Source organism: Cricetulus griseus (assembly GCF_003668045.3).
Source record: "Cricetulus griseus strain 17A/GY chromosome 1 unlocalized genomic scaffold, alternate assembly CriGri-PICRH-1.0 chr1_0, whole genome shotgun sequence".
Taxonomy (NCBI): domain Eukaryota; kingdom Metazoa; phylum Chordata; class Mammalia; order Rodentia; family Cricetidae; genus Cricetulus; species Cricetulus griseus.
The window spans coordinates 110,170,973-110,180,541 of NW_023276806.1; the positions used below are offsets into that span (position 1 = coordinate 110,170,973).

The following is a 9,569-nucleotide window of genomic DNA, read 5'->3' on the forward strand; positions in this document are numbered from 1 at the left end:
TCAGCCACACACAGAAAGCTGAGAATGAACAGCAAATGAACAAAGCTAGAAATCCTCATTTGTAACTGCCCCCTCACCCTGTGACAGCCTTCCTCCAGCAATGCTCCATGGCCTCCCAAACAGCACTTAGTATAGATGATACTTATGGTGGGTGGTTAACCACATCATTTCAGGGCTTGAGAAATGATTTGGACAGCTAACTCCAGCCAGATCCCTTTTTTTGGAGACAGTAAAAAAAAATCAGTGATCAGTGCACTCTTTTCAGTGACTGATACCCATCTGGAGAACCTTGAGATGAAGGACAATGAGGACCAGAGTGCTGGCTCCATGTCGGGCTGCTGCTACCTGAAACTGTATGATAATTCCAGGAAAACTGGAGTTTCTTAAAACACCTGTTTCTTTGAAGACCTGGTATTTGGACCGGTAGGTGTACAAACAAAGATGGACGCCATCTAGAGTGACATAAAAAACCATCAGGGGAAAGAAGCATTTGAAGAAGACACCTGATGAGCTGAAGAGGTTGGGACAGAAAGATGACATCAAGGCAGAGTTGATTGAAGGTGGCCTAGAGCCCAGAGTGTAAAGGGGAAGTCACTAGGTGGACAGGATTAGGAATGTCTGAAGACAGAACTGTGGCAATTTTTGTAAGTTCAAAAGAGGAAGTGAAATGCCTCCCTTACAATGGAAAACATCTAAGGAAAGTAGGTCCGACTTTCCAGAGGATTGTTCAAAATCCAGCTAGACATCAAGGGCTCTGGTAGGCATCTAATGAATCAAACTTTAATTAAGTCTAGCAGTTGACAATAGTTAACAACATAGGAAAGAAGCATATTGACATGTGTGTATGTTTATCTACATATGTGATAATAATTCTGTAATGGTTGCTCTTGGTTGTCAGGTTGACACACCTGGAAAGAGGGAACCTCGGCTGTAGAATTACCTCCATCAGACTGGCATGTGGGCATTCCAGGGAGGCATTGTCTTGATTGCAAATTGACACAGGAAAGCCTAGACCTCTGTGGGTAGTGCCATCTCTAGGAAGACTGGCTTGGCCTGTATAAGAAAGGTAGCTGATCATGAGCCTCGGTGTCACCAGAAAACATTGTCCTCTGTGACTTCTGCTCCAGCTCATTTGGGTTCCTGCTCTGATTTCACTTGGTGATGGACTGTACCAAGAAAGATGGAATAATCTCTTTCTTCCCCCAAATTGTATTTAGTCAATGTATTATCATAGCAACAGAAAGCAAACTAGAACATAGTACATAGGGTTTTTTGTTAGTTAGTTTGTTGTTTGTTTGTTTGTTTGTTTGTTTGAGATAGGGTTTCTCTGTGTAGCTTTGAAGGCTTTCTGGAACTCGCTCTGTAGACCAGGCTGGCCTCAAACTCACAGAGATCTGCCTGCCTTTGCCTCCCCCGAGTGCTGGGATTAAAGGCATGTGCCTTTAAACCTAGCTTGGGAAATAGTTTTTACATGAAAAGATACAATCTTGCTGCAGCTAAACTCTCTATAGCTGTGGTTGTGATGGTATGAATGAGCATTATATGTACAGTGTGATGGACTTACTCCCACTACCTCTGGAAATGTCTTACAGGGTAAGAAGCAACAAATGGGATTACACAGTGTTTTACACGTAGTCAGAAATTAAAAAGTGAAGCCTCTCTTACAGCAGTGGATTCTCGGAAAAGACCTCTCACATCCACTGTCCTTAGGCTCAGTGATTGTGTTGCTGGGTGCAGCTTAGTGAAGAGGTGTGTCTATAGCCTGGAACAGCAAAATGACCAAAAAGCTGCTCAAATTTGATGGTCTGCTGCAGACCCAGCACACATGCCTTCAGCTAAGCCCCACTGCTCCATGTCACAGGAATGTAGCCAGGAACACAGAGCAATTATTTCTTATAATAATGAGAAACAGCATCGTGGATGACATTCTGACACTGTTTACACAGCAGAAAGAGAGCAAGAGGCAAACTTGGAGACCTGAAGATGCATTTTACAGAGTAAACATTTGGGAAGGTTGTTCCTAGTCTGGACATTCAGGCTGGGACTTTAAACTGATCTCATGAGTGGACCTTGCTTTGTCAACTAAGGATTAATTTTGAACTTTTCATTGGAAATGTTAAATCATATTTTCATTCCATTCTAGGAACTATTGTAAGTCTTGCTCCTTCCTTTCAAGAAGAATCCATTGAACCGAACTTTTGGGGTTTATCTTATCTCCACACATTTGTTGTGTGGAGATCTGGGTAATGATGCAGGTAGCGTACAGAAGATGAAAGATGCTGAAGCAAAGGTCCATGGAGAGAAATGTACTCTGAGAACAGATGGCCAGGCTCATGTCCTCGGCAGCCTCTCCTGTGAGATCACTACAGTTGGAACAAATTTTTCATCTCTTACTGAAAGATGCAATTAAGACAACATTACTCATAGAGAACAAGGTTAATGAACAGAAATTCATTAGGTTTATTTTTAGAAAGCAGCAGGCTGACTGAACGAAAGAAAACCACCTGCCTGCTATCTGAACACCGAGGCTTTTGAAATGGGTTCTTTGGTCAGAGTTCTCCCAATCAAACCTGGAGCACAGGTCACTTATGGGCAGAGCTTAGTCAGCAGTGATGGACTGTCCCAGGTTTCTCTCATACAGACCCAAAGGTCACACACCAAAATGAACTAATTGGCTATTTGCTCTCCAAAGTATTTACATTTCTTAGGTTTTTTTGGCCTGGATTTCTCTGGATGAAAGAAAAAAGGGATCTGTAAAATAATGAAGTTGCAAATAGCAGTTTAGTGTGTTTGATTTCTTTATGAACAGCCAGTACTTCTAGCAGTTAAAGTAATTTGAATCCTGCAAAAATGTAAGTGCGGGATGCAGAGCTTGAAATGGCTGTGGGAAATCCAGCATAGCAACATCTTTTTTTAAATTAAAATTTACTAAAGAAGCATCCATTTGGGATTCTATGAAGACATTTCTTGTGATAGGTATTTTAATACAGATGTCATTATTAGTTGAATTTACTGTTTTAGAAATCTCATGATGTAAAACTACACCAAGTCAATAGAGAAATTTTCTAACATGCATAGATAAACATACTCTCCAGACATAAATCAAAACAGACATTCATTAAACCAGTTTGTAAAACTTCTGAGTTCTACAAAATTCCCACATTGACATCATATGGAAAATAGCATTGCTTGCTCATTACAACAACATATTCTTTTATATGTGTTGACCTGTCTTGACATTTTAATAAAACCCATTAGATTCACCAATACTCATTTTGACAAATCTATTAGATCTGCCTGTACTTATTTTGACAAAATCCTACAGCTGCCACACTTACGATATACACCTGTTCTAATCATTTCTCACCTGCTGACCTGATGACTTGGGAGGCATTTGACTTGGGTCTTCAATCTTCTCAGAGCCCCTGCCCCTGTCATGTTCTACGTCAAGTTGAAGCTTTTATGGAAGAGTTTCAAGTAGTAGGAGAGTTAATTTGTCAAGTCCAAGTTCAGAGAGACAGTGGCACAGCTGAAAGGCGAAACAAGGAAAAAACTATTGGCATTTCTGGCTTGAGCAGATTTTCATTTGAGGGTTGATGCTGATGAATCATCACCTCAAAGGCAAATGCGGAGACTGAAATATAATGATTCTGGTATGTAAGTTGTGCTAATTTTGTAGAGGGATGCATCTATGTGCATGTATCTGTGTGCGTATGTGTGTTTAAAGGAGTGTGCCACATGACAATTTTTTTAAAAAAATCTACATTTTAATCAAAGAATTGTCATATTTATTTATTTATTTATTGATTTTTCGATACAGAGTTTCTCTGTGTAGCTTTGGAGCCTATCCTAGCACTCGCTCTGGAGACCAGGCTGGCCTTGAACTCACAACGATCTGCCTACCTCTGCCTCCCTAGTGCTGGGATTAAAAGTGTGCGACACCAATGCCTGGCGAATTGTCATTTCTTTTCTCTCGTTATTTCCCTTTTTCCTTTTGTTTTGACAGCTTCTAGGAATTTTATTTTCCTTCTCCCTTTGCTGAGGTGTTGGTAGAGAAGCTGAAGACCACTCAGTGGTGGCTCCAACACATTTGGTGGCCTGGGCCATCGGAGCTGATAACCAGTCCTCAGTGGGGAACGGCTGGATTCGTACAGAGGGTGCCAGCACACTCTCAGACCACTAGGCCCTCTCTGGTTGAGCAGCAGCGAACTCAGGAGCTGGCACCATCCATTTACCCTAAACTTCCTCCTTGGTCACAACCTTCTTAACAGCAGCCTGCTCCTCCTTCTCAGTCTCCTGTGTGTTTCTATAGAAATTAAAATCAGGTATAACTTCCCTCGGGTCTCATGGGAGATAGTACCATGCATGCGGAGTACTTCCCGGGTCAGTATCGACCACATCAATACGCTCCCTCGTTGTTGCATGGGATGGCAATGGCCAAGTATCTGCAGGGCAGAGTCTGTATTACACAGAGCAGTGGTGTGCAGGTTGATGTAAGACACCTCTGTGAGGGGCTGGTGGTCAGCTCTGGGATCAGTCACCATTAGACTCTGTGGCTCCCTGAAGGCAGCTTGGATCTGGTTGGCAAAGGTCCCAGGCATGACGTGGCCAGCAATTGCAGTGGCTCCAGTGGCGGTAGCAAACTTCAGCACTGCTCCCTAGCTAGTGTTCCTGGAGAGATGACGCTGACTTCAGCAGGGTTCTCAATGGCAACAATGGCCTGAGCTGCAAGCAACAGCTTCTCCCAGGTCCTCTTCAGGTTTATGATATAGTTAGCATCACTTTTCCTTTTGTAGGTGCTGCTCGATCTGAAAGTCAAGGTGGTGCTGCCTAAGTAGATTCCTGCAACAAGGAACTTGAGGAAATCCTCCTCCTTTGAGTGCAGGATGTCAAGGACTCTGGACCTTGTGGAAGTTTCTATTTAAGTTATGAGGGAAATGAAGAACAACACTATATGGACTGTCCCAGGGCACAGCAGCAGGGTCTTGCTATGTAACCGAGGGTGGCATGGAAGTCACTTTACAAACTTAGCTGTCCTTGAACCTGCTTTGTTCCTCTCTTTTCTGCCTCAGAGTACCAGGTAACAGCTGTGTGCCCTTATACCTCAATGATGGCCTGTGATGGGGAATGTTCTTCTGTGTATTTGTTTATCTTATTGGTTGATGAATAAAACACTGTTGGCCAATAGGGCAGCAAGATTGGTGTGCCTAGGATATGAGGAGGATTATGAGAATTGTAGGTAGAGAGGAGTTGTATTTTGATGCCAGACAGTAAAGTAGCTGGGCAGAAACTGCCACTAGCTAACCATAGAGGTCTAGAGGTCTGTACAGACAGGCAGGAAATGAAGTAGCTGGGCAGAATCAGACTATAAGCAGGGACAAACAAGAAATTGCTCTCTTCTCTGAAGAGCAGTGGAGATGTTAGGCTAAGAAGAAACACTGTCTACTGTGCATAAAATTATGACTAGGGACATCTGTTAGACCTAGATTTTTATAAGTTAGGGATATACTCAAACATCAGGAATAATTTTACTTGCATCTTAGACAGCTGTGTGAAGACAAGATGATTGAAGCTATTGTTTGCTACAATCAACTCTCATCTTCTTTTTTGAGAGTGGGTCTCTCAGACTGGCCCACTTGCAAATTCAGACATCTTTCTGCCTCTTCCTCTCCAGTGCTGGGATTGCAGTTTCACCACCATATCTGGGATTTTATATATGTGCTGGGATTGGACTGGGGTCCTTATGCTTGTGCAGCAAGCATTGTGCTTGTGAGTCCTCTCTCCAGTCCCCATTGGTCTTTAATAGATCACACTGTCACCACAGAGCATGTGTTACTCTCTAACTTTCATTTATTTTCCACTTTTTAAAATATCTGTATTTTTCAACATCTGTGTGATAGCATTGTCTTCTTTGCCATTTACTCCTCAAGACCAATACCCTGCCAGACTTGGTCTGACTACTTGATACATATTGGAAGATGGATAAAGATATTGATACTTATTTTCTTTGTAAAATGTCTGCAAGTGCAAATGCTTGTGTCTGGATATTTGGGAATAGATTTCATGATAGAGGATTGTAGTGGTCTTTATTTGTTCATTGTTCATCCAAAGGTTGTTTCTATATAAATTCATCCAAACAGTTGCAAAAATGATTGCTGAAAATAATTTAATTTTCTGGGGATCAAACCCTATTACAATTTATATTCCTTGAGATATCTGAGCTAAACAACCCTGGAGACTTTCATCCTAGCTTTATAATTTTGTTTTTATTAACAGTAGGTAGAACACAGAGTTAAAATTTCTGTTCCAATGAACCACAGAAGATGAGGATGACTAATTTCTATTCCTATTCAATTACATTATCATAATTCAATCATAGTTTCAGGTTTCTTCTCCACCCATTTCTCAATAGACTCAAACATTCCTCTTTAGATACTTCATCTAACACATAATTTCTTACCATGATACTTTTAATTATTATTTCTTTCCTTAAAAACTCCTATTGTCCCTTCAATGACTAGGTTCCTTAATTCAGTTTTTGTTCTCTCTCTCTCACTCTCTCTCTCTCTCTCTCTCTCTCTCTCTCTCTCTCTCTCTCTCTCCCTCTCTCTGTCTCTCTCTATCTCTTTCTCTCATTTCCTTTCTATTTTTCCAGCAGTCCTGTACATACTTTGGTAAACAGTACTTGCTTTATAAAGTTACCAGTTTTCTTTTGTTTATTTCTAAAATATTCTTTCATTTGTTTTTGAGAATACTGAATATGCAGATAATGAAGCATCCTATCTACCCTCCCATTTCCCTTTGCAGCTACCCCATAATTTTCTCATCAGGAACTCTTCCAACTCCCAACTTAATGTCCTTGATCTGTTATTTTTGATGGCCCACTAAATCCAATTTGCACTGCCCATGTGTGCCTGGGGATGAGTCAGTTATGAGTGACAATTGCCCATATTTGAGGTGTAGGGTAAAATACAACGCATGTTTTCACTTTGTACTCTGGTGATGATTCTCAAGACACAGCCACTAGCCCTATGCACTACCATGGCAGCGAATATTCTTCCCTGTGTTTTATGTAACATGTGGAATGGTTATATTTTCTTAACTTGGGCATTCCATAAATAAATACTTGTTTATGGACTTGCCATTTTGAGAAGCTCCCTCTAAGAAACCAAGTCATCGGGTCACTGTGAACCACCAATGCTGTGTTTGTTGTGAAATGCCTCTTTCCCTCTCTTCAAAGCACTGACACACTGAAGCCTGTTTTGTGGAGCCCACAGCCAATTAATCAATTAACCACCCAATCAATCAAGTAGGCAAGCATTCAAGTTTAGGGGAGAATTGCTGCTTTTGTGTCTCTTCACTGCTGGCAGCTGCATCTTCACACTCTTACTTTTGCCTTATTTTTGTTCTGTGTCTCTGCCTCTTAGAACTTATGTTCTGGGAAAACTCTTATTTGCTCTAATTTGATCCCATCTCCTCTTCTGGAAGACCTTTGTAGTTGTACCATCCATCTCTTGACATCGTCATCATCATTACCTGAGATTGTTTATATGTGAAGATGACTGACTGTGTGTTCAAAGCATCATTTAGATACTATGTCTATGCCAGTGAGCTATGATAAAAATGTTGCACAAGCTGACCCTGACCTTCTGAGCTACCCACCTGTGTTCAAAGTGCTGGGATTACCAGTTTACCACCACACCCAGTTCATTAGAGGCCAGGAAATAAATATGGACTTTCTGCACACTTCACAAATATTCTACTAACATAGCTGTATTCTCCTGTGTAATTACGTATTATCATAAGATATCAGCACTTTTGTATTTATATGTCTTGATAACTCTAGCAAATTTTAAATATTTGGTGAACATAATTCTCACTTCATTTTTTCTAGTTCTAAAATATTTGCCTTCATTAAAAGCCTATCAGTGGCTCAAATATATATATATATATCCTATTACCAGTCAGTTTCTCATCACGTGACATTTGCTGTCTGTGTACTGTGTAAGCATCCCTTTTACCATCACCCCAGCTGAACAGCTTGGACCTACTTATTCCTTCTTTCATCATATTACCCCTATTATCAAATTAGGTCTCTGTTCTTACTTCTTGTAGTTTAATATGATATGACTATATTAATAAAGTCAGTGATAACATTAAGAATACCAAGAGACTCAATCACCTGAAGGAGACACAGGGGACAAAGAAACTCTGCAAAAAATGAGGAGGCTATCAGTAACACTGCAAGATCAGCTTGGTACTTGAAGGTTGACCTAAGTCTGGGTTTTGTCCTTAGTGTGTGTTCTCAATGAACCAAAAGGACACAGAAAGAAGTTGAAAGGAGCTTTTGATGAAGCCAGAGCCTAGGAGGACAGTGTATTTTACAAGAGGAGGTGAGAGGTGGAGGCCAGGAAAGGTATAGTCTCAGAGAGTCCTTGTTTCAGTGGGCCTTTCATTGAGGCAAGTGTGAAAATTGTTCTATCTAGGATGGTGTGGGCCTTGCACACAATTGAGGACCAACCAAAAGAAAAATAATTAAGTGCATTTATTTATAGTTGATTTAATGGCCCAGGCAGTTAAAGGTTGTTCTCTGTGGTCCTGAAATTAGCATGGGTGTTTGCAGAAAGATGTAGATGGTCAAACTGATTACCAAGAGTTGGGCCAAGTGGGCTGCTAAGTGAATTCATGTCCTGTTTACCCCTTAGAATGTGGTCAGGCTAGGGTCAGGTAATACTTGCTACAAAGTTATTGTTTGAAAATTTCAAGTTGCTTCTTTGAGAACCTGCTTTCTACTCCAGTTCCTCAACTTCTTGTCTACCCTTTAGGGCAAACATGATTCCCAAGGAAGCAATGGCCATGAAGATTTTAAGTCATGATGTAAATGATATTACAATACCAGTCTGGAGATGGAGAATCCACAAAGCAGATGAGGAGTCAGAGAAACATTTTGATGGTTCACAGGAGTGGCAGGCCTCCTACAGCCATGCAGAAGTCAATGAATTCAGGTATCAACTCAATTACCACAAATTAAATAAAAAAATATTTCTACCCCTAAGGAGAAAGGCAAGAATTAAGGTTGAGTAATAAATTAAACATCAATTTATCAAAGTACATAAAATTAACAAAAAAGAAAAAGAATTAGTGGGTTTCTTTAGTTTGTAGCCCTGTACTATACTGCAATTTATGAAATAGACTATGCTCCAATACAAATGTCTATGATATTTAATGGGGTTAGACCTGCTTGTAAAGTAGGATGAGATAGAGCTAACAATAAAAAGAGGCTAGTTGTTTAAAAGTGTCAGAGACTTAAATAAGCATGCCCATTAAATAAGTAAGTTTATACATCATAGCTATTTTATTGGGCATTACATGATAAGATTATTTAATTATTCTAAGTCATAAGAGTGCATTTGATGAGTTTATTAGATATCTGAAAATCAACTAGACTCATTGTAAGATCTTAGACTACCATTCTACTTTCTTAAGATTTTCATAGCTAAATAACACTGGACTTTTTAATACCATTTTACTATTAAAATTAATTTAAAATAGTATTACTTTTGTAAGAG

General features: G+C 40.2%; 1 pseudogene; it reads right to left on the minus strand.

The window, feature by feature from the left end:
- Positions 1-261: 261 nt before the first annotated feature.
- Positions 262-8,070, minus strand: LOC100756269 (annotated as a pseudogene).
- Between the last annotated feature and the right edge of the window lie 1,499 nt (positions 8,071-9,569).